General features: G+C 42.3%; 1 protein-coding gene across 1 annotated transcript in view; it reads right to left on the bottom strand.

The window, feature by feature from the left end:
• Tacr1 (tachykinin receptor 1) overlaps positions 1-24,791 on the bottom strand; it is a 162,717-nt gene that overhangs the window by 94,114 nt on the left and 43,812 nt on the right. The gene's annotated exons all lie outside the window — the stretch shown is intronic.

Here is a 24,791-nt window from a genome sequence, read left to right as displayed (position 1 = left end):
GTAGTCCATTCAAATTATTAATCCATCAAATGGATGATCCATTAATGAGATTAGAGCCCTCATGATCCAATTACTTTCTAAAAGCCCCACCTCTGAACTTTGCTCCCTTAGAGATTACACCTTCAATACATGAGACTTTGGGGGACATTTCAGATCCAAAATATAACTTCTACTTATTCACAAGATAATGAACGCATTGAAGAAGGTTCTTGTGTGTGTGTGCGCGTGTGCGTGCATGTGTGGTATCTTACTCAGCGATTTTTTGTTGTTTGTTTTTTGTTTTTGCTAATTTCAAGAGCATCAATCAGAAAGTAGAGTCTGGCTGATCAGGAGTTGGAACTGCATCTCAAATCCTCAGAATCTCCATGACACCCAACTAGGCACAAGATAGCTCCCAGGAACTGCCAGTCGTTTGACTTTATGACCCTTTCCTTCTAGGAAGCATGCAGTAGGCAGAGAGGTCAGCTTCTGAGTTTGCCTCCTGCAAATGATGAGGAAGAAACAAGGATAGAGGGCAGGTGAGGAAGGACAAGGCCCTGTGGGTCTCTGCTGGTGAAGTGCTCAGGGAGGATGCTTATTTTCAAAGCAGCATATGAGAGGTGCTGGGACCAGGGCTGCCAAACGCAGAGTGAGAGCCCCAAAGAAGGAAGCACACTTTGGAGAAAGTACACATTCCTCAGACCTGTGTTTACAGACCACCCTGTGACCTGTCCTGCTGGTGATATAGGGCTTCCTTAGGCTGGATCCCCAGGCAGTGGAGATGCCGCCTAAGTTATAACATCCTTCCTCTCCTGGGGCTCCCAGAACAGGTCATTTTTCTTTCTCCCTATTGCTCTTATGTACTGCTTTCCAGCTACTTAATTTCTCTTCAAGTGATAGCTCAGAATCTCAGTTTTCTCCTTCTGAAATGAGGCTTGATAATATTTACTGGGCACTGATGGTTGAATGAGATAATACCCATCAAGGGAACAGATGATGTCTGGTGCATAATGGGTGCACAACACACGTTCATCTTCCCTTTGTCTCTTTGTAGCTCATATGTCCAGGGCCATGTGGTCTCTTCCCTGAGACTCAGTGCTTAGTTTAAACCCAGGCTACGCAAGGCACCAGACGCTTAAAACATCAGTGCGACTGATGGGATCCAGGGCCAGGCGCCCAAAGATACTCAAAACAGCCAAAGGCCAGTGAGCAGTGGCGTCAGCTTAATAACTACTGTCAAAGATGGAAGTACCCGATTTACAACTTAAATAGTATTTCATGGGGAAAAAAATAGGTTAAAGAGATGTTATTCATCTCCAGTCCCCATCTGCTCATTCCAGTGAGACATTGACGCACGATAATTGCTTGAAACCTGGTGTTGAAGCTAGTAAAGGGGGCACCCACACCCGCCAGCTACACACTGGAGTGAGTCCTCTCCTTGCAGGGGGACCCCAAGGTACAGCTTCCCTGTGGAGGAGCCAGATTCCCCTCTCCTGCTCCCTACCCCTTCTATCTTCTAGGGCAGCTTCTGCCAGAGGATGAAGCACCCAGACTATGAGTGTGGGGATCACCCAGGGGGAGTAAAGCACCTGTCCCATCAAGAAGACAGAGCGGACATAGAGGGGAGGAAATGGTCTGAAACTTCTTCTCACTAGTTGTGGCCACCTGAACCTTCTTGGGTAAAGGAGGAAGAGTGCAACTCCTCCTGGGTCCATTCAGCCATGAGCCCTCCCTCTGGACTAGGCCACCAGTAGTGGCTCTGCAGGGGTCCCATGGAAACAGGAGGGGCAGAGTTGGGTCCTTCTGTGAGCACTCATTTCAGAGGAATGCTGGCAGCTCCGTATCATGCCCAGATTTAGGTGATCAGGAAAGTAATCTGTGGCCACACACTCATTAGCACCAACTTCTCTTACCACAAGAAGCAATATGGAAGACCAATGAAATGCACCGAGATGGGATTTTTACTGATAAGCATCAGTGCACACAGAAAAAATGGTGTTGTATAACCGGCTTTATAATGCCTTCGGAGGGGTGTTCATGAAAGGACTCTCTCTCCCACTGTGTTTGGAAGGGCTCTGACCTTCCGCAGCTCTTTTTCCGTGTCTTAGCGACAGGTGTCACAAACAGATTAAAGGCATTTGTTTGAACAGCTTCAGTGGCTGTGTTTCTGTTTCATGGCTACCCGGCCAGCTTTGAGGCCTCTCTTCTCAATATTTTTTCTCTCTCTTTTTTCCCTTTTGACTGTTTACTCTGAGCGGTTGCAGAGGTGGCCTGAGCCACTTCAGGAGCTATTGTCTTCAAAGGGGCCAGGTGGTTCACATTCCAAATGGCTCCTGGAATCTCGCTGGGGCCCTGCCACCCAGGAGGTGCCCCCGCTGGGATTGAAGCAGGATGGTTCCACTTAACTGATTTGATAAGGCTTTTCTTTCAACGTGGCAGGGTCAGCAGGAAGCAATCTTTTTCAGATATCAATTAATGAGCAGAAAATTGTTTCTCCATTGTAAGCCTTTTCCTTTGTTTTACCCCTACTTCTCCTAACAGGTTCCATGGGTATGGGAGGGCTGGGAATGATGTGAAATGAGAGATGGGATGGGCCCCAGGAAGGGATGGAGGAGTCCAGTAACACACCTGGAATAGCGATGGTGTGACGTCTCACCTGCCTTCAGGTGCCTTTCCTGTCAAATCTCATCCACATGTAATTGTCTACTCCCAAGTACCTAATAGGCTAAGCCACCATCTGCCTCTGCTCTGGGAAAGCAATGCCTCCCTCAGATTCTCTGATTGTGGTGATTTCATAAATCATCACAATTGTGTATTACCCTTAGTTCCTAATCATTATCTGGAGCACAGTCAGCTGGTAGTCTACTCAAGATCTTCATTCTTCCCTTCTTTCTCAGTAACAAACCCTAATTGGAGTCATGTAACTTCTGGCTCAAGAGACATAAATGAAAGATTGTGTAAGTTTCAGGAGAAGCAACTTTCTTAACTTTCTTTCTTCTCCCTTCTTCTGTTTTGCTGCCAACAATACGGGTGCGATGACTTAAACCTCTGCAGTCATTTTGTACCATGAAGTGGCTTGAGAATAGAAGCCGTATGTGGGGTGAGGGTGGGGGAAGAAAGTTCCAAGGAGCTATTTTAGTCAGCTTTTTTTTTTTTTTTTTGCCACTATGATCAAAAGACCTGACGAGAACAATTTTAGAGGAGGAAAAGTTTATTTGGCTCATCGTTTCAGCCCATAGATGGCTGACTCCATTCGCTCTGCACCTGAGGTGAGGCAGAACATCAAGGCAGAAGGGTGTGGTAGAGGAAAGCAATTCAGAACATGACACCAGGAAGCAGAGAGAGACTCCTCTCACCATGGACAAATATATACCACAAAGGCATGCTCCCAATGACCCACCTCCTCCAGCCACACCCTCCCTGCCTACAGTTACCATCCGGTTAATTCATTCAAGTGGATTAATGCACTGATTAGGCTAAAGCCCTCATAGCCCAAACATTTCACCTTTAAACTTTCTTGCATTGTATCTCACAGGAGCTTTCGGGGCGGGGTAGGGGTACACCTCATTTCTAAACCATAACAGCAACCCATGTTTCTGGTAGTTTCATAGAGATACCATACCTGTCTTTCAGATAAGCCTAGCAATTCATGTCTCTGGCATACTTAGAGTGCCAGCTGACCTTTCTCACACTGGGATTATTTATGTGATGGACTACTCTCAGCTAATCCGAATCCTAAGTAACAACAAAATTTGGCACTTGTAAGTGGATATGTTAAGGAAAAGAGCCATAAACTATGGCCTTAGCTTATTGGGAGAAAGAGGAGACAGATGCTAAGGATTCAGCTTTTGCAGGTTGGCAACTTGTGAACCTTTCTTAGGAAGTCAAAACATGGCCCACTATACCTTGGAAGCCAGAACTCAAGCTGCTTAAGCCTGAAGCATTATAACTAAGGTACACGTGGGCTCATTTGTTGTTTTTGTAAGGTCCTATGAGAATGATGAACTCAGGCTAGATCCAGAGAGGCTGCACCGAGAGTCAGGAAGGAATACAGCTCTGTTGTGAGAGACAGTGATTTGAAGCATGAATGAGTTGAAAAGGTGAACTTGTACCAAATGTGTGATTTTAAGTGGTAGCTGGACACCTGCACCCAGAGGAGGAGGTAAGCCTGCTATCCTGCACCCAGGTGGTGAGCTTGGATACCAATTCCCTTATACCACCCTCAGTATTTGGAGGGACACCAGTTCCCTCTGTGGCCACTGGCTTTCGAGCAAAACCAGCATCTGCATGTCTTTGACAATCTTAGGATTTCAAATACCACGTCTCAGGTCTCTAAAGAGCTTCATGGAAAGCCCGATTTTTCTAATAACAGCTTATTTTAGTCCACTCCTATAAGTTATTTAAAATTCCTGTGTTTTTAGTAGAATTTCTATAAACAAAATCCTCATCATTTAGGTCAAGCTGATACATGGTGCCCCCTTCAATTCCCTTCCTCTTCTAGGTCCAAGAGAGAAACATGCCTTAGCGATTCATTGGTGTGCAGAGATGCCTAAGGCTCTAGGATCCTTCAGTGCTTGAGATGTTCAAAGCCTCTTCATCTTCCTCATACCCATTCACTTTCATCACACTCCTAGACCTTAACTGCCTTTCTTCGTAATGGGAATTTTGGCATAGGGCTGAATTCAATATGGTGGGAAAGCAGCAGCACTATTCAGGATGCATTTATATCTAAGATAATGTAAGAACTTCGTTGAATAAGATGATGCTGACCCTGCACACCTGAGCAAGGTATATTAGCAAAGATGAACATATTTACCATCTCATATCCCTGGTCCACATGTGAGAAAACCCGAATGGGCTCACGAATACAGTAATTAAATAGTAGAGATGGGGCCACCTCTCTGTTCTGTCCAATTCCAAATTCACTGCTTTGGAAGAGGAGTGCAAAATTCTTTATGGTTCAGAGCCCCAGTGAAAAGACAGAGGACGGAAAATGACTTGGCCAACAGATTTTTACATTGTTCCTAACACTTATTTATTTTAACCACCTCCTACGTGCTGGCACTATATGCTGTGATACCACCACTTCAGGAGCATTAGGAATTGAGAAAAAAAAAAAAAACTCACTGAAATTTTTGCCTTCTAACCCTGACTGAAGTTACCTAACTTGACTCCAAGCAAGATGTGGCTACTTGAGTAGAAATAGACCACAGTTTTGAAATGGTCCCTTGCCCATAAGAGGAATTCTGCTTTCTTTTTTTTTAATATTTATTTTTTTAGTTATAGTTGGACACAATACCTTTATTTTATTTATGTGGTGCTGAGGAACGAACCCAGAGTCTTGCACATGCTAGGCAAGCGCTCTACCGCTGAGCCACAACCCCAGCCCCAAATTCTGCTTTCTTGACTCAAAATTGAGGGATTATTTGAATGGGTCCATCCCAGACCAGTGGGGAGTCACCCAGGTGAATAGCTGTGCTCTCATGGATCCATGAGCTGCTCTAATTTCTTCATCCCATGATAAACCGACGTCTGCTGGGCTCTAATCATGTCAAAAAGTTGAAGACCTGCCTGTTTTGGGATGGTGTCCTCACGGGTCACTTTTGTGGTCCTGACTCATCCTGAATGGTTGAGTCATCTAACCCAGGCATGCCTTTGAATATTTACTGAGTGCTAAGAGTCCAGCACTGTGACACAGGCCGTGGCTACAGAGGAAGAGATCATAAATACCAGCCCTCCTGTCAGGAAGCTCTTTTCTTCTGAGGTTGATGGATGAATCTCAGCTAAACCTACAAATACATGTCCAATCGCAGATGCTGTAAGTGCTATGAAGAAGAAGGGCCATAAGAGCATGTAACAACGTGACCTGGTCAATGGAGGTGGGGAGGAAGAGGTGGTCAGGGAAAGATTCTGAGAGGTAACATTTGAGCTGAAACCTCCAAGGTGAGTGGGATCTGATAGGTAAAAAGTAACCTGGGGGGCCGAGTGATTCCAGAGAAGAGTGGGACCAGCATATTCACAGGCCCCGTGGTGGGAGAAAGCCCAGCACACTTAAGGAACTTGAACACAGGAAGTGAGAGAGAAGAGAGTTTGTGATAATGACCACAGTACCTCTGCCAGGTATTATTTAAAGAGCTTTATGTATGTGAACCCATTTAATCCTCTCGGCAATCTGAAGAGATAGATGCTATGATGACCCACATTTCACAGTTGAGGAAGCTGCGCCACAAAGAGATTAAGTAATGCACCCAAGGTCTGTTGGCTGTTAAACAGTACAGCTCCCCAGGCAGCCTGTCACCAGGGTAGCCAGCAGGTAGAATGGAATGGGAATGGCCATTGGCATGGGTTTCAAACAGGAGAAAGGGGATAGATTGGCATGCTGAAGAGTCTATTCTGGTTCTCTGAATTCTGATGGGTGCGTGAGGGCTTTAGGGCTTCCTTAAACCCTCTGCATCCAGTCTTCATGACCTCTGGGGCTCGAGTGGCTAAAGGCAAGCAAGAATGTTATTCAGTTATCAACCATAGTCCCTGGTATCCTGTGTCCTTAAAGTTCTCAGGGTTCTTAGAGCTCAGGGACTCAAGAAGGACAGTGGGAAGGACAAGGTTGCTAAGGGTCCAGAGGAAACCTCTGCATACATCACTGTGCACCTACCAAGTTTCCCTGCTCCTATGGGAGGGACCAGCAGGGGGAAGGCTGGGGGTGTCCTCTATGCCACTGTGACTCCCTCTGGTCCAGGGCCCACAGTGTCTCTGCACTTGATGACCAACTTCTCCTGAAATGTGTTTGGGGAGGATCTGACCACCACCTCCAGGCTGGTCATTGAAGTCATCTAAGAAACTAAATCAAGGTAGATGCCATTGCCCTTCTCCAGGCCTCCCCAGTTAGAATTTCTGGGGTGAGGTTCAGAAATCAGTATTTTTTTTTAGGTGCTCCCAGACTTCAGCAGATCATGTCTAAGATTTTTTTTTCCTTACAAAAAAATAATGATTTTTGGTTTTCTTTTCAGATTTCCATTAGGGAAGGGGTAGGAGTGCTAGAATCCTTTATATATTTTCTATTGCTTAATACTCAACCCCGCCCTTTGAGCCTGGTAAGATTATTCTCATTTTACAGGTGAGGAAACTCAAGCTCAGAAAGTTCACTTAGTTTGTTCAATGCCTCACACTTAGTAAGTACTGGAGCAAGGATTAAAATCCACTTCTCTAAAACCCAGCCACCTTCTGCTAACCCAGGGATGAGCAAACTTTCTCTTAAGGGCCAGTGAATATTTTTTTATATATATTTTATTTATTTATTTTTTTAGTTTTAGTTGGGCACAATACCTTTATTTTATTTTTTTATTTTTATGTGGTGCTGAGGATTGAACCTAGGGCCTTGCATGTGCTAGGTGAGTCTCTACTTTTGAGCCACAACCCCAGCCCCAGTGAATTTTTTTTTTTTTTAATTTCATGGACCATATGGTATTTATTGCACCCATTTCATTGTGCCGATAGAGCAGAAGCAGCCACAAGCAGTGTGCAAATGCACAAACGTTCAATAACACTTTATTTATAAAACACGTGGCTGTACAGATTTGGCTCATTAGCCACAGTTTATAGTTTACTGATCCCTGCATGAAATGTCAAGGCATTAAATTAGTCTTCTAAAGGAAAGGAAGACAAAAATCAAAAAATTTTAAGCATTCCATGTGGAATGCTTAACAAATAGAGTTGTCTACGTATCTTTATGTCTTGTATCTCCTATAAATCACTCCATCACCTGGTTACTATCATTCATATTTTACCCCAGAGGAATGTGAGACCACAAAGCAAATTAAGTCATTTGCTCTGGGTCACACTGCTAGTGTGGAATTAGAGCATAAGAAGTATCTGAACAAGTCTATGAGGCGGGGGCCAGGGATCCCATAGGATTGCAGCCCAGGCTGTCTGACATTAGCATCTGTAATTTTTCTACTATAAGAAGAGCATCAAAAGAGCATCCACGTGGTTGATTTCCCTGCGTGCATCATATGCACCTAGTAGCTTAGTCTGATCTGTGGGTTTAGGTGTCCTTTCCTCCCCACTCAGGGTAAGGCAGTGTTTTTCTCTATGCGCTTAAGCCACGCTGGGCCCCTCCACAGAGCATCAGGAACTGTTGTATGGGAACTGGAATACTTCAGAGCTTTCCTTTCTCTACATATAAACAAGTAAATCATCAGTGTTCAATATTCTGGTAACAAAGTAATCTCCTTCCTGTTGAGCAGAAGATAAGGGATTTGAGAAGCTCCATTGGGGGAGAGATAAAAAAACCTCAATTGTAATTTTACTTGAGACATGGCAAGATACTAACTAACATCTCATTCAGCTGGGGGAAAACAGAGTGAGAGAGAGAGGTAAGCACTGGAGAGATCAGGCTTCAGTCAATGCCAGTAGCCTGGCCAATCCCAATCAGCAAAGCAGAAGCACAAATATAGTGCATTAATTCTAGATGCACACCCAGGTTATTAATGGGGAGAGAAGACATGTAGTTCAGAAATCTGCTTTTGTTCTTTGAAATCAATATGTTTCCATTAAAATGAATATCAAAGTCTCATCATAGGGTGCAGTCCATTTTCTGGGTACAGTCTATTTCCAGGTCACAATGAAAATGGAAATGCTCAGATCCACCCATTAGCCTTTGGAAGTTACAACTTTTAATTTTTCAAGTAGTATTGTGTGCAAACACTCTATTTTTAGGGGTAGGGAGCTGTGTGGATGGCATGTATCTCCCTTTCTCCTACTCAGGTGAATTCAGAAAAGCAAAGGGCAAATGGAAATGAGGGTAGGATGCTAGAAGTCACAGAAAATGGTCTTTTTTTGTTGTTGTTTGCTTGTTTTGGGGAAAAAAGCAAAGTCAGGGAAATGCCTATATCCACTTGGAAAAATGACTTTAAAAGTTATTCTAAGAAATAAGGGAGTCAAATTTACCTGCAAATCTTACAGGTAGATTATGGGAGGCAGGTATTTTAAATGAGTGTGGCTGGGGCTGCTTTTCTCTTGGATGGTTGTGGGCTGGTTTGTTTTAGGAGATTCCCACAGGGAGCTCTGGAAGGCTGTTCCTGAGTTCTGCCAGACCAAATCCTGTCAATGTCTTTTTAAGATGCAATTCAGGGTGGCCCTTAAGAAGCCCTCCTCAAGGCCTCTCTCTAATCATCTTCACCACTGTGTACTGTAATTCAAATGCAGTCAGAAGGCACACTGTCCTGTGGTTTAACATCCGGTACAATAAGACTGTCAGCTCCCTGAGAACAAGGACCAGGTTGTAGTTAGTCATGCATTCCTTCTGATGTCTAGAAGATGACAAGTTCAGAGAACTTAAACAGAACTTGCTGCCTCTCCATCAGGAATCCCTCTCTATTTTTTTTTTTTTTTTTTTAAAGAGAGAGTGAGAGGCGGGGGGGGGGGAGAGAATATTTTTAATGTTTATTTTTTAGTTTTTGGCAGACACAACATCTTTGTATGTGGTGCTGAGGATCGAACCCGGGCCGCACGCATGCCAGGCGAGCGCGCTACCGCTCGAGCCACATCCCCAGCCCGAATCCCTCTCTATTAAAGGCTCTTTGTAACACTTTGTCCTTGGACTTGATCTAAGGACAGAAAAAATCACAGTTGGTATTCGGGTATTTCGAGTACTCCCTCTTCATTTGGTCCAGATTCATTTGGCTCAAATTCTCAGTTTTATAGTCTCAGTAGAGTCCAAAGTAAGAAGGTGGAATTTACTAGAGATCTCAGGAAGGTCTCACTGGGCACCTCCCATCATCTTGTTGGCTCTCTCTTCCTCTCCCATTTCTCTCTGGGAGCATCTGCAGCATCTCCAGTATGAAATCTCCCTACAAAGCCCTTTGCAATACTTAAGACTTCATTGGTTGCCATGTTGGGGGAGCACATGGTCTCTGGAAGCCTTGAGGAACTGCATGCAAGTTTAGCTCCGTCTGGAATGTCCTGACCATAAAAGCATGAAGACAGGGGCATGCACCACATGTTTGACTCTCAGTAAGCGTCAATTTACTTCCATCATGCACAGAAGAAAAACACTCACATACACACACACACACAAACACACACACACACACACACACACAAACACACACACAGCCTGAAATTTGTCTGGAGGATGAAAATAGGAAAGAACTAAGGAGAGGTGGCATCAAGCTGTACCTTTGTCCACACACTTTTGAATTTATAAATATTTCTTAATCCTTTATCAGGTCCTTTATTTAATGCATGGAATACACAGATGAATATTTTCTCAAAAAGTGCTTATAGTTGCTGAAAATGTATTATAACATCTCCTACTACGGCAGTCCCCTGAGGACCCTGGGATATGCTAAGAAGGTGGCCTGCTTGCTCTATCTCAATGCTGTTTTTCATATTATCTGGAATTGTGGTCTGCCTGCTCAGGCGAATGCATTCTGGTTTCTTTAAGCTGCATAGCCCAGGTCTGTCCATCCTACCATGAGAGTCCATGCCTGGATCTCAGTTCTGTTGCAATTTTCCAGGCCACACACTTGAATACAGAGGAAAGAGATAACATTTCTTGCACTATACTTCATGGCTTTACATGCACTTTTCTATCTAATTCTTTTAACAACCAGTGATAATCCATTTTTTAGGGATCAGAGTGGGTAATGACTTGCCTGAAGTGACCAGCCAGTGAAGGACACTGGGGACGAGGAGAGGCTCAGTCTCAGTATCTCCAGCCTCTGCTTCCAAGTTCTGCCTGCTTCACCACTAAGTCTATTTAAGGTATTGGCTTCCAAGTGCTCAAACTTCTCATTCCCTTATGCGAATCCTTATGCCAAACTTGAAGTTGCCAAATATTTAAGTCTTAGGAGAAGGCTGTTACACAATAACCTCTCTGATCCCTTGGGCTCTCTTCTCCAGAAGGCAAAAGGAAAGAAAAAAAGAAAGGAGACAGAAGGTTCATAATAAGTTTGGCAAACAAATTTGGTGCGTATTGCCAAAGTAGAAACAATGGTCCCTCTCTCTCTTACAAATTCCTCAATTAAGTGTCTGAAAAATCAAATGGGGTGAGCAAAAGCAATGAACAGGAAAGAATAAAAATCCCTAATAGAAGGAGGGAAGAGGTGATATGGTTGTTTATTTGTTTACGCAGCACAGTTTTGAGTGCCAGGAGCTATGTACATGCTGGGGTCATAAGACAGATAAGACTTGGTGCCTGCCCTAAAGGAGTTTATGGCTTATTAGGGAGGAGGCTGCACTAACCAGTAAGTGGGGGTAGTAAACCCAAGGAAGAGCACACTAACCAAGTAGAGGTCAGGCTAACTAGAGAGGAAGGCATGTTAATTAGCCAATTCTCCAAATCACCTCAGTTGTTTTAAAATATCTGGATTCCTGCTCTGACCTTAGAATCTTCTGGAGCCATCACCTGTACTTCTAATAATCAACTTCCCAGTTGATTCTGATCTCGTGGCAAATGGGGATAAAGCCTCACAGGCACCTCACAGAGAACCTTGGGCTAAGTGCAGTTGGTTCTAAGGAGAGGTCACATAGTGCGTTTCTGGGCATCATACAGGAGACAATATCTGAAGTGGGTCTTCGGAAGGGTAGACAAGTGAGTCAGTTGCATGGGATGCTGAGAAGGGAGGGGAAGTGGTGGGTCCCAAATGAGCAAGGCCCTGTGATGAACCTGGGAGGTTTGGCTGGGCTGCAGCCTTGGCTACAAAAAGAAGGACCAGGTTAGAGAAAAGGCTAGAAGGTGGTCTGCATTCCCAGTGGCCTTGTTAATCCCACCAGCGAATTTGCATTTTTCCTATTTGGATGTGGATGGCCATCCAGAAGTTTAAATCCATAGTATGAAATGATCAGCTTTTGTTTCAGAAACATTAGAACTTCTGGAACAAGATGGAAATATAAACTTACTCATGAACTCTTGGCAAAAGTCCATTGAAATAGCCAAAGAATATTTTTAAAAAGAGTAAAATCAGGGAAGGGCACCTCCTCAAAGCAGAAGTGTTGCCCCCTTTTTTTTGTACTTAAAATTGATTGAGCATTATTGGGGTCGGCATTGTCCAGTGCTTAGAATTGTTCGTTGATTGAGTTTTCATGGCCCTCCTCGAGGGAGGTGTCATCCTTATCCTCCTGAGGGGCTGTTACAGTCCTATTAAGAGGGGAGGGGAGGGGAGGGGAGGCGGGATAGTAGAGGAGAGGAAAGGCAGCAGAATACAACAGACATGAGTATGTCAATATGTAAATCAATGGAAGTGTAACTGATGTGATTCTGCAAGCTGTATATGGGGTAAAAATGGGAGTTCATAACCCACTTGAATCAAAGTGTGAAATATGATATATCAAGAACTATGTAATGTTTTGAACAACCAACAATAAAAAAAAAAAGAAGAAACCAAAGAGCAGGGTGCAGTGGGGAAGGTAACTAAATCCAATAGTCCCACAGTGTTATGGGGCATGAGGGTGCTCTGGATTTGGAATGTCCCCTAAATGCTCATGTGTTGAAGACTCTGTCCTCAATGCATCAGTGTCCAGGAACAAAGCTTTTGGGAAGTGATTCAGTCGTGAGGGTTTTAACATCATCAGTTAATTCATGAAATGGATTAATGATCTGAATCAATTACTGGGAATAGATGGAAACGGTAGGCAGGTGGGGCATGGTTGGAAGTCACTGGAGCCATGCCCTTGGAGACTACATCTTGTCCCTGGGCTCTTCCCCTCTCTATTTCCTGGCTGCCATGAGATGAGCTCTGTCATGCCCTTGTGCCATGACATTCTTTCTGCCTCACCTCAGGTCCCGAGCTATGGAACAGGCTGACCATGGAGTGAAACCTCTGAAACCATGAACCTAAAAAACCCCTTTCCTCCTTTTAGTTGTTCTTGTTAGTTAGGTATGTGGCTCACAGTGATGAAAAGTTGACGAGCACACACAGCTAGCGGTAGAGTTAGTATTTGAACTCAAAGAGACTGGCTCCAAAAATAGGGTAGTTTCGTGCAGCATTACACTGTCTAATACAGGTGAAAATTTGATGCTGCTGGTCTGGATTGACTGATGGACCCTGTTCCCAATTTTGTGCAGGGGTGGGAAGAGTTGATCCAGGCTGTGGGCAGATGGGATACAACACAGCAATCCCCTTAAGTTCCAAACTTGGAGGTTTTTCTAATAGAAGAGACCAAGGGTGGGGTATGGAGGAGAGTTCTGAATCCAGTACAAGAGGAGTGAGTCCCCATCTGCCTGGTAGTGAAACCGTGTGCCATCACACTGTCTTCAGTAGAAATTACTTTCCTGCTTTCCACATTCACAGGGAATCCCATCTTGGCACAAACATTCCTGAATTTGAGCAGTAGGTCAGGGCTCCATGGGGTCACTATTCAGAAATGTAATGAGCTGAAAGATGGAACCCCCTGAGCCTGGAGAGGTGTGGTTGTTAAAATGAAGGAGGTTCTGAGATGACTGTGGACTTCACCCTGGACTGTGGAATTCTTCAGCACAATACCAGATTCTCGTTGGTACACATGACTCTGGCTGAAGCTCCTCACAGCCAGCACTACCTTACACACTCAAGCTTCAGACTTTGCCATTTTTCATTTTCTTGGATGTAAGATTGTAATAAGCAATTCTACAACCTCCGATAGAAACCAGAGTAACTTATGACTGTGAACAAACAGGGCTCTCTCAGGAAAGATGGGTAAACACAGGCAAACTACCAGATCTATGGAATAATTCAGCATTTTGAAACAACTCACCTGAAGAAGCAAAGCCATCGTTTTCATCTGATAGGAGCTCACATCAAAAAGGGAGACATAGCCAAAAACACAAAACAAAAAACAAAACAAAACACCCAGAATAGACTCATATTTTCAATGAGACTTAAGATTTGAGCACCTACCTCCATCCAAAAGCAAAAATCAGACTTCATAAAACATTACCCTTAAACACTTTAAATTTAAGTATAAATTTATCTTATCAATTTGTAAATTCAAATTTTAAATTTCAAAATTTTATGTGCAACTAGTAGAAGTGAATAACAGGTTGGATAGTATAGAAAATTATATCAATGATTCAAAAGTTCAGTTTGAGAAAACCTCCAAAATCCCAGAAGCAAAAGACTGAAATGAATATAATATGTGAAAATATAAGAGACACTAAGGGTATTTTTAGGAGACAAAATACAGTGTCATATAAGAAATCTAGAAGGCAATGCAAAAATGAATACATTTGGAGTATAGGCCTGAGTTGAATAAGATTTTAAGTTCTTAAGCTAAATAGGCCTTTTCTGGGAAAAAACAAAGATGACTCAATATTAGGAACTCTATTAATATAATTTATCATATGACTAGATCAAAGGGCAAACAATTTATAATCATTTCTTTGGATGACTAAAAGACATTTAATAAAAACTTAACATCATTAACTAATATAAGACAGAAATAGAATGCTATATCATTAATAAAATAAAGTACACATATATTTAATTTACTAGTGAAAGTATTTTAAGTATAATGATAAAAAACAGAAATTGTCTATTCTTATTGAAGTCAAGAACTATGGAAGTAGTTATTATTTTCAGTAGTATCATTGTTCTGAACATGATAGCTAATGCACTTAAGAGAAGAAGAAGAAAGAAATATGGATCATATAAAGTAGGAAAAAACTATCATCATTCATAGATGAGAACTTGTCTATAAAACCAAAGATAATCAACTGAAAACTAATTAGAAACTAAGTAAACCTAATTAGATTTTAGAAAATAGTTGGTTTTGAAGCCAATTCATAGCTTTCAGAATAGCCATTTACAAAATATTATGAAAATAATATGATATCACAATGGTTGGGAGCATATAAAAGCCTCAACACATATAAGCACAGATTCAAATATGTGGGACCTAAATATTCATTTACTTAAAGAAAAAATAGAAACCTGAAAAAGCAAAGAAACATTATATGCTACTGAATGGGCACACCTAATATTGCTATATTAGTTATTAATATATCATAATAGGTTTAATTTATATGCTATACTATAATATGATTAATATATTGCTATATTATTAAATAATAATATAATTTATTAGAATAATGGAACATTCCATTGTTCTAAATAATATTATTCTAAATAATATTAAAACAATGGAATCAATTCCATTTTAGGTATGTGGAATTTGAGGTTCTTACTGTACACCCAGGTGGAGATGTGCAGAAAGCAGGTATATTTTGAATTTAGGAGAGAAATCTGGGTTGGCTGTAGAGATTTGGGCATTACCACTGTAGAGTGAATGATTGAAGTCATGAATATGGATGAGACCCCCTATGAGGCTATATGTAAAATGAATGCAAAAAAGAAAGGTACCAAAGACCAAATTCTGAAAAACACCAATATTCTGCAGGACAGAGGGGCCAGTAAATGAGATGAAGATGGGATGATACGAAAACTGGGAGAGTAGCATCTTAGAAACCAAAGAAGAAAGTCCAGCAAGTGGGGAGGGGGTCTACATGTCTACATGATTATTTGTTGCAGATATGTCAGGCAAGATAAAGATGGAAAATAGTCCATTCTATCTGGCCTTTAGGAGACTACTGGTCACAATGGCAAGAATAGTTTCAGTGGAATTGTGGAGATGCTAAAATTCAGTCGAATTTCTTGTGATGCTAATTAGGATGAAGGAGTCAGGACACGTGAAATCTACTATTCTGTGAAGTCACTAAATCCTAATGAGTCTCAATTCACTCATCTATAAAGTAGGGTTGCAGTTGCTGAAGAAAGTTTGTTAAACTGTGACATGTTTTTAAAACTATAAACCACTATATAAACAGATGGTATTATTTTGGGTTCTGGTGATCTTCCAGGCAACATTTTAATGTGAAATGTGCTAAAGAGGATGTTACTGAGATACTGGTCCTGAGAAATGTCCCCATCACCTCCTCCATGGTGCCAGTTTCTCATCCTAAGATGCGTTCTGTTACCTTGTTAACACAGAAACACAATCTGCTGTGTGCTTTTGCACTGACGCAAACTAAGCTGCCAGGGATGCCAACTGATGTGAGATGTTTTGCAATGCAGTATTGTTTCAGCCTTCGAACGGTGAGCAGAATTCCACTTCCAGTCAAGGGAGGTGGCAGAATGCTTTCCTGTTTGTCTAAATAGATGCCAGCACTTAAATACACACCATGTTCCTTCCCAGAACTTAGCTGGAAAATACCCCCATCAGACAGAACCCTGAGATGCTTGGCACATGGCCAGACCTGCTGACATTCCAATTGTCTTTTCTGTCTACTGTGAGGATCTCAAATGGCCACGGGGCTGATGTTTCTCCAGACTCTTAGTGGGAAATGTTCCAGGGACAACTATCAAGTGGCCACAATGTAATGGATTTAGCCCTCATCCCTCCCTCCCTCCCTCCCTCAGCCATCCCTACAAAGTGTATTTGTTAAGCATCTATGAAATGCCAGGCACTTTGCCAGCAATAAGGTTTTGCAAAGATGAATGACATTGTGTTGCCCTTGAATAGCTCAGAGTTTAGTGAAAAAAAACCATATTGGTATTTAATTACAATAGGGTGAGATAAGAACTTTAATAAACGTATGCTCAAAACTCTTTGGGAACTGAGAAAAGGGACATCTCATTCACCAGTTCATCCAAAAGGCTGAATGTTAGACGTCTGACTCTTCCTAACTCTGAAAACATCAAGCTTAGTCGTAGGTGCATAGGAATTCAACAAATGTTTAATAAATGAGTGATAAATATCACTAAACAGGCCTGCGGATCACAGCTCACCTAATCATCCCAACTATATTCCCATTAGGGAAATTTCCTCCTAAGGGGATCTCCTTGGGAAAATGGATCATGCTCTGTGCCATCATCTGTAGGTAGATTGATGATTATTAATCCCTAAGAAAGATGTGGCCAAAACCTCTTCTGAAATTTGATTTAGGCAAAAGCTCAACAGAAAAGCAGTCCAGAAATGGCATCATGGTCACAATCATCTGATTGAATCTAACGAGATGCTATGGCATGAAAACAGAAACCATCAAGTGTCTTTTCGGAAGTCATCCATGCCTCAGTGCGACAATATGGAAGACTGTTGCTGAGAAGATAATCCCGACAGTAAAATGTGGTCACTGAGGCAGGACAAGCCACTTGCCTCTCTGAGGGTCAATGACCTCATTTATGAAATGCCAGGGCTGCACTCTGAGGTCTCCTTCAGGTCTAATGATCTGGGGCTCATTTTCAGAATCAAGGGGAAAAAAAAAAGGATGAAAGCAAATCTCTTAACTCTTATAGTAGTCATGAAATTTTGTACCCCTGGGATTGAAGCTACAACAAAATTTCTAGATCTACCAGGCACATTTCCTATTTCCTACCACGTGGCTGCCGACCACTTGCTGGGACAGAGGACCCAAGTAGGAGGAGGAAGAGAGGAAAGGAAAGCAAGACGGAGGATGTGACTTTAACTCCTCTGTGCAGGAATCTACCTCCTCTAATGTCCTCTCTTTCTATTCCAGCTAATTCCAGGTCATCAGTATACTTTTTAGACTCTCATCAGACTCACTAATGTTTTGCTGGAGTCACTGATTATAAGCATGATTGGGCTTTTTATTCAGGGTGCTGTATAAAGAAAAGGGCTGGGTGGTCCCTGCTGCAGGAGAACACAGGCTTTGGTAAAGGGACTGACCTTGCCGCAGGGTTTCGGTACAGGCCGAGCCTGCTGGCTAACTGACTAAATGAAGGACAGGGGTGGAGGCTAACTGTGCAGAGCACCAGCTCCCCTGGGTGCCCCCTCCTGGTGCCCAAAGAAACCTGTGGCCCACAGGATCCTGGTGCCGCCTTCCTCCACGCTCCTGGCTTCCCTCCATCTAAAGGATTAGGGTCGTGCTATTGCTGCTGAAGTTTGAACGTTCTGTTCCTGAAAATTCCAAACAACACCACCCCGGAGGGACCTACGGGGAGTAGATGCCCCAGACTGAGAATGTCCTGAGGGAGGATAATTGGAAGCCAAGAAAATAAATAAATTAGAGAAAAAAGAAAAATAAATAAACAAAAAACGCTGGGCGTTCAGAGACAAACCCAGCACAAACCGAGGGAGAAATGTGTGTCGGGAGCCCATGGGGACCCTCTGAGGAGGGTTTCCTGGCTCTCCCTACTCTTCCATCCTCACTGAGGACAGAGCATCTTGCTCTGGGTTGGTGGCTCCTCATTGACCTGTGTTCTCCTCTGGTCTTCTTGCCCCAGATGTCCCCTGTCCATCCACCCTGCATCCCTGCAGCCGTGTGGAGTCCCCCTAGGCCCTCTCTGCGGTGCACTGCTCAGCCCTTGCTCCTCTGATCCTCTGGGTCTCCAGGGCTCTAGTCCCTAAGGCAGGCTTCCCAGGTCACATGCCACTGCGCCCTCCCTCTGTCATGACAGCCCTCTGCCCTGCAAGTCTCTGTTCTCTCCAATCCTTTAGTCACCTGAATCCTCACAGAGCAGAGCCATCTCTGACCCCACCTTTCACTGCAAAGGAAAGAGCTGGGTAACTCCGACTTTGTCTATTTCGGAAAGTTGTCCCTTGACCTCCATTTTGACAACAAGACAAACCACAAAATCCAGGAACTGTCCCTAAGCCCAGTGCCTTTGCCTGTTCTGCTCTCAAGCTTTCAGGGATCCTTTTCCTGGGCTTGGAATGGTGGCTTCTAACATGTCTTTGCTTTCTTCTTAAGATGTCTCTGACTGTCCTCTCTCCTGGGGTAGCCTGCCAGCCTCAAGCTCACTCAGAATCCTCTGAGTTTCCTACCTGGCCACTCACAACCTCAGTTCATCTCTCTGCCTCTTCCTTCTCCTCTCCCCTTTCCCTCTCTCTCCTTCTCTGTGCTCACCTTCTCTTCCTCCCCCTTTCTCTCTGTTTCTATCTTTCTCTCAAATGTGCATTAGCTCCTCACAACTGCCCTCATTTCTCAGCCCTGTGTCATCAGCTCTTCTGCTCCTTCCAGAGACGTGACTCTATCCTGATCTCAGGATCGCACAGTTCAGATACACGGAGACAAGGTCAAGACCATCACCCTCCTCCCTTGGAAACCACCAGTTACCCTTCCTTGTCATATTTCTTATGAAGCCACATTTACCTTTTATTACATCTACGTGGCTGAAGGGAGAGTTTCAAAAAGGAGAGTGGTTACCATGTGAGTCAAAAGACACAGGGACAGGGCTGGGATTGTGGCTCAGTGGTAGAGCCCTTGCCTCCCACGTAGGAGGTACCGGGTTCGGCCCTCAGCACCACATAAAAATAAATAAAGAGATTGTGTCCATCCACAACTAAAAAAATATTTTTTTTTAAAAAAGACACAGGGACATTTAGGATAATGAAGACAGAGAACAGACAGTTGAATTTATTAGGTTATTGGAGACCTTAAAAAAAAATCAAGATGATTTAGAATATATTCTGTTATTCTCATGCAGGATTGTCAAATTAGGACCCATGGGCTGAATCTGGCCTCGGCCTGTTTTTTTTTTTTTTTTTTTTTTTTTTTTTTTTACATGGCCTGTAGAAGAATAGTCTGTATTTTTTTTTTTAAATGGCTGGAAAAAAATAACAAGAAGAATATTTTATAATGTGAAATTCTATGAAATTCAAATTTCCGTGTCCATAATTTAAGTCTTCCTTGAACACAGCCAGGCTCATTTGTTTACTTATTATCTGCAGCTGCTTTTGTGCTACAGTAGCAAGTTGAACAGTTGTGACAGAGACCATATGGCCTATAAAGCCTAAAATGTTTACCATCTGACTCCAACGTGTTGAATGGTGAACCCACAGAGGACATATCCATGCCCCAGTGCCCGGAGCCTTTGAATGTTTCCGTATTTGGAAAAAGGGTGTCTGCAGGCTTAATAAAGGATCTCGAGGGGACAGCATCCTGAATTATCTGGGTGGGCCCTAAATCCAATGACGAGTGCTCTTCTAGGACACAAAGGAGGAGAAGATAGGTGAGGGGCATGTGACAGTAGAGACCGAGACTGGACTTAGGGAGTCACAGCCAAGGGACCCCTGGAATAACTAGAAGCTGGAAGAGGCAGGGAAGGACTTTCCCTGTGAGCCCTGGAGGAAGCACAGCCCTACCCATGCTTTGATTCCTGGATTTCTGCCCTCTATAACTGTAAGAAAGTAATTTTCTGTTGTTTTAAGCCACTCAGTTTGTGGTAATTTGTTACTGAAGCTCTAGGAAATGAAGATACTGGCATTTTGTCAACAGTTTGCCAATCTTTTTTTCCAATCTGACTTTCTACATGGTACTTTGTTAGGTTTGTCGAGAAGCAGTTTTCTCCTAAGTGGGTAAAATCGTAGTGAAATGGAAGGATAGATTGGGTTTCTACTTATGAAAGAGAAAATGAGAAGACCTGGGGCACACTGTGGAGTGACGCCTACCCTGACCCGGGGTGGGTGGGAGCAGGGGCTGGTGCGCCATCCTTTTCTCCAAAGGAAATCGTGTCTCTACCACATTCCAGCTGCTGACCTGGATCCATGGTCAGGAAAAAAACAAAGGGAGAATTTGTTTCTTCAGCTTTTACTCAGTTTTGTAGCAGTGGTGGGCAAGTGTTGGGGATTTATCAGGAGAAGAGTGAGGGAGGAAAGGGTGGTACAGGGGAGCAAACTGATAACTGAGACTTGCAGGAAGGCTGGGATCTCTCCACCAAGTCTGGATAAACCACCTTTTTTCTTTCATCTTCCTTTCCACTGTCTGCCTATTCTAGTCCTCCCCCACTAGCCATGGAAACAAGGGCCACCTGGTGACTTAGGTAGCCACCCACACTTCCCTTTCTTACGGTCCCAAAGAAAGAACTCAGGTCTCATCAAATAAGCCCTTTCAAGGTGTGGTAAGGAAGGACCTACAAAGACAAGGGTTTGATTTAGTGGCATCCGAGACGGTACTGGTAAGAGTTAAAAAAGGAGCATTGTACCCATCTGGTTCCCCGACCTGTTCAAGTACAATGTTCCAAGAAAGAGGTAGGTAAGTGGCCCAGGCCTAGGGCCTAGGGCAAGGACTATGACAAGTGTGTGTGTGTGTGGGGGGGGGGGAACCTGACTCCCTTACAAAAAAGGAAACTGATAAATAGATTTATGTTATTCAGGAAGAGGTAAATCTTAAGCAATTTAAGTATTTCATTCTGTTCTTTTGAGCTCTGGCTATTGGCCATTATCAGAAAGATGTGGGAAGGAGTCTGAAAGAAAATCTGCTGATGATGGAGAGGGAAGTGACATTGGAAAGCACTTGATAGCATTCCTTCCTAGAGACAAGGCGAGAGCACCTGTGTCCAAGAGCCCATGGAAATGAACCGTCGAGCTTGTTTCTCAAAGAACTTGCACATGCACACGTCAACCTGTGCTATTCTCATTACAGCCTCATGAGTTCGGTCTAAGCCTCATTTTAACCATAAAAAAAAGGAAGCTTAGCTATGTAAAGAGTTTAGGTAGGATTACAGAGATAGTTGAGGGTTCCCACAGTCCTCACTACCTTTACGTCATTTCTGGTAAAAATCTCGGAGGTCTTCATGTGGGTGAAGGCTTGGGCAGCTATGGAGAAAGCATTCTTCTAAGTAACTACATAATTGGTATAATTTCAAGTAGACCAAGTGTGCATCAAGAGATTTCTTAGGCTTTCTAGCTCTTCTTTGCTCTCTCTTTCCTGAGAGGAATATGCATATCATGTACGGCCAGGGCCTGACTTCATTAGAGGAATTACTATAAAAGGCAGCAATGGGGCAGCTATTTTCTAAAATATATATATATTTAATTAGATAAATAGCAAAAATGGAAATGGTCCTAAGAGGGAATTTCTATCCCAGGCCTTGGTTAAAGTTCTAACTTTAGACTTAGCAGCAGGGTTAAAAGCTGTTTTTATCAGCTTTGGGTGATTGCCAGATATTTTCATCAATTAATTTTTATTCAAATGCCTGCTGAGCGTGTGGTGTAGCCCAGGGAGACAGCTGAATGTTTGCAATATAATCTAATTTGGCAGCTGGGCCATGAAAGCTTAGTATGCCTCAGATTGACATGCCTAGGGTAGCAGAGGAAGTGGAGCTGACAAGAGAGGAAGCTGTGATCAGGTGAGATGCTTGCTATGTGGCAATTTAGTTAGAGTTGACTCTCTGGTCCAAACACCCATGTCCTAGCCCAGGCTTTGCCACAAATCAGCTGTGCAGCTTCCAGAAAGTTATCTCAAATCTCTGAGCATCTGTAAACAGTGTTGGTAATCACACCAACCACAGAAGATTGTTGTACTAAATGCTTGAGATGTATTACCTTATTTAATCCTTACAATACTCACTCATAAAAACAAATTTTTTTAAATTGGTACTTTCTTGGGGGGAAGGATGAGTAGCTAATTTTGTAGGAAAGGCCAAGGAATAGAGCTGATGTGTAGTCCAACTTGGCTATAAACTAATTCTAGACCGGGAAATGTGTGCCAAACATGTTTCCTCATGCCTCAAAGCATTCCTCAGCAATATGCCAGGAAACGGAAAGAATTTTCACTTGCCAAAGTTCTGAGGAGGCTTTGAAGAAAGGAAAAAGATTACATCTCTTTCATTTGATCAATCTACATTCACTACAAAATGCTTTCCTAAGAAAGATAGAGTCTTCCCACCAGAGAAAGGGAAGCTAGCTTATATCTAACTTCTGGAATAATCACAGCTATTTTCACATCTTCCCTGACACTAATTACTATTTTCTCACATTGGTTCTGGGACTGCAGCTACCCATAATGCCATAGGACTAGGAGTGCTTACATCTGGGAAGATCTGTTGGCAGCTGGGATGAGCTGATTCTGAGGGGTTTGTGGTGCATTCTGGGAGTTATGCTGAATAGTGGAAACCGTTTACTGAGCACTTGTTATGTGTTAAGCAAACCTACCATTCACTGGGTCAGGCACAGGCATGATAAAGAATTGGACAGAATGTCTGACTATGCAGGAATCAACACCACTCATGAAAAGATAAACAGGCCGCGGGATTAGATGTCTCCTTCTGGCAATGTATTCACCCTACATAAAAGGATTCAAAACAGTGAAAAAAATGAGCTGGAAAGTATGAATATCAAACAACACTTGATCTTAAGATCTTGGTTGAGAATTCTATCAGCAATTATGTGGGTAATGAGGGGAACAAAGTTAAAAACAAAACCACATTAGATGTTTACAGTAAAATCTAGCCTAGGCAGACCTCTCCACTGGAAAAAAAAAAATATATATATATACATAAAAAAATTTGAACTTGGTAACAATGAATTATGAGTTTGTATTATAAAAGCAGGAGCCAACACTCAAAAAGCAGAGGAACAACACAATTTTGAAGGATAAGTAAGAGCAAGTTTCTGAAATAAATTGTACAAAAATATACTTAAATTAGAATTTGATTTAATTAGTCTTTAAATTTAATTTGATTAAAAATTTAATTAAATAAACTAGAAAGCTTTGGGCTTTAAAAGCTCTTCAGGATAACAGACTATAGAACAGTTCTAATTAAAAATAAAAGGAATAAAGGCTGAAATAAAGAGAAATTAGCAGGGGGTAGGGATAACTACATGATAGATATGAGAACAATTCTGAAGGAGTTAAAACTTATGGTGACAGAATTAAATAAAATCAGCATTAGAAAAAGTAACTTGCAGAAAAGGAAATTAGCAATGCAAGTTGTTCAAGAATGAAAATGAAAAAGACACTAAGGTAAAAATAATGAGGACTTTGGGATTCCTGAACAGAACTAAATGATTTAAACAGAAACAGTGATTGAAGACATAGTAGAAGAAAAACGTTCCTGAAATGAATAAAATCTGGGCCTGTCTATGCTAAGCAAATCAATAAGTACAAGGAGAGGGAATACATACTTTGAGATATTCTGATATATTTTTCTTATTTTTTTCAAAAGTAAACAAAGAATTCTCGTGGTGCATGCCTGTAATCCCGTGGCTCTGGAGGGTGAGGCAGGAGGATCATGAGTTCAAAGCCAGCCTCAGCAACTTAGCAAGGCCCTAACCAACTCAGAGAGACCCTGTCTCTAAATAAAATACAACAAAGGATGGGGATGTGGCTCAGTAATCAAGTGCCACTGGGTTCAATCCTCAGTACCAAAACAAAGAATTCTACTAGCTAACCAAAAAATAAACATTTCATATATAAGGGGAAAATGTTGGGTCAGTTTCAATTCTTTCCTACCATAATGCCAGGAAATGGAAACATATTTATAAAATTATGACAGGAGAAATTTTATAGATTGAGACTTTTCTACCCAAGTTTTTACTCAGGTGTTAAGGTAGTAGGAAGAACTTCTTAGAAATGGCAGAGCTCAGAAAGTATACTAGCAATACCATCCTTGGAAAAAATAAGCAATAACAACAAATCCCTCAAAACAAAATACTACTCAAAGACATTATTCAATTAGAGAGAAACAGCTCAGAATAGGATCAGAAAAGGAATACTGTTGACTAAAAGGATTATGCCAAACATTACAAACATTCAAACAGAAAATTAAGTCTTCACAATAGTTGTTATGTTATAAGGCTTTCTACTAATGTTAAAATAGCCCTTGAAATAGAAAATATACAGCATAAAAGTTAATAGTAAAAATATGAATTAAAATTTTTATCATTAAAAACTGGGTAAGAAGGGCTGGGGCTGGGGCTCAGTGGTAGAGCGCTCGCCTAGCATGTGTGCGGCGCTGGATTTGATCCTCAGTACCACATAAAAATAAATAAAATAAAGGTGTTGTGTCCAACTACAACTAAAAAAAATTAAAAAAAAACTGGGTGAGAGAAACAAAAAATGTTAATTTTCATAGAGATAGCCAAGAAGTACAGTT

The sequence above is a fragment of the Ictidomys tridecemlineatus genome, chromosome 12, assembly GCF_052094955.1.
Source record: "Ictidomys tridecemlineatus isolate mIctTri1 chromosome 12, mIctTri1.hap1, whole genome shotgun sequence".
In the NCBI taxonomy this organism is placed as follows: Eukaryota; Metazoa; Chordata; class Mammalia; order Rodentia; family Sciuridae; genus Ictidomys; species Ictidomys tridecemlineatus.
The sequence above is the reverse complement of the archived record's forward strand: the minus strand, read 5'-3'. Positions and strand labels throughout refer to the sequence as shown.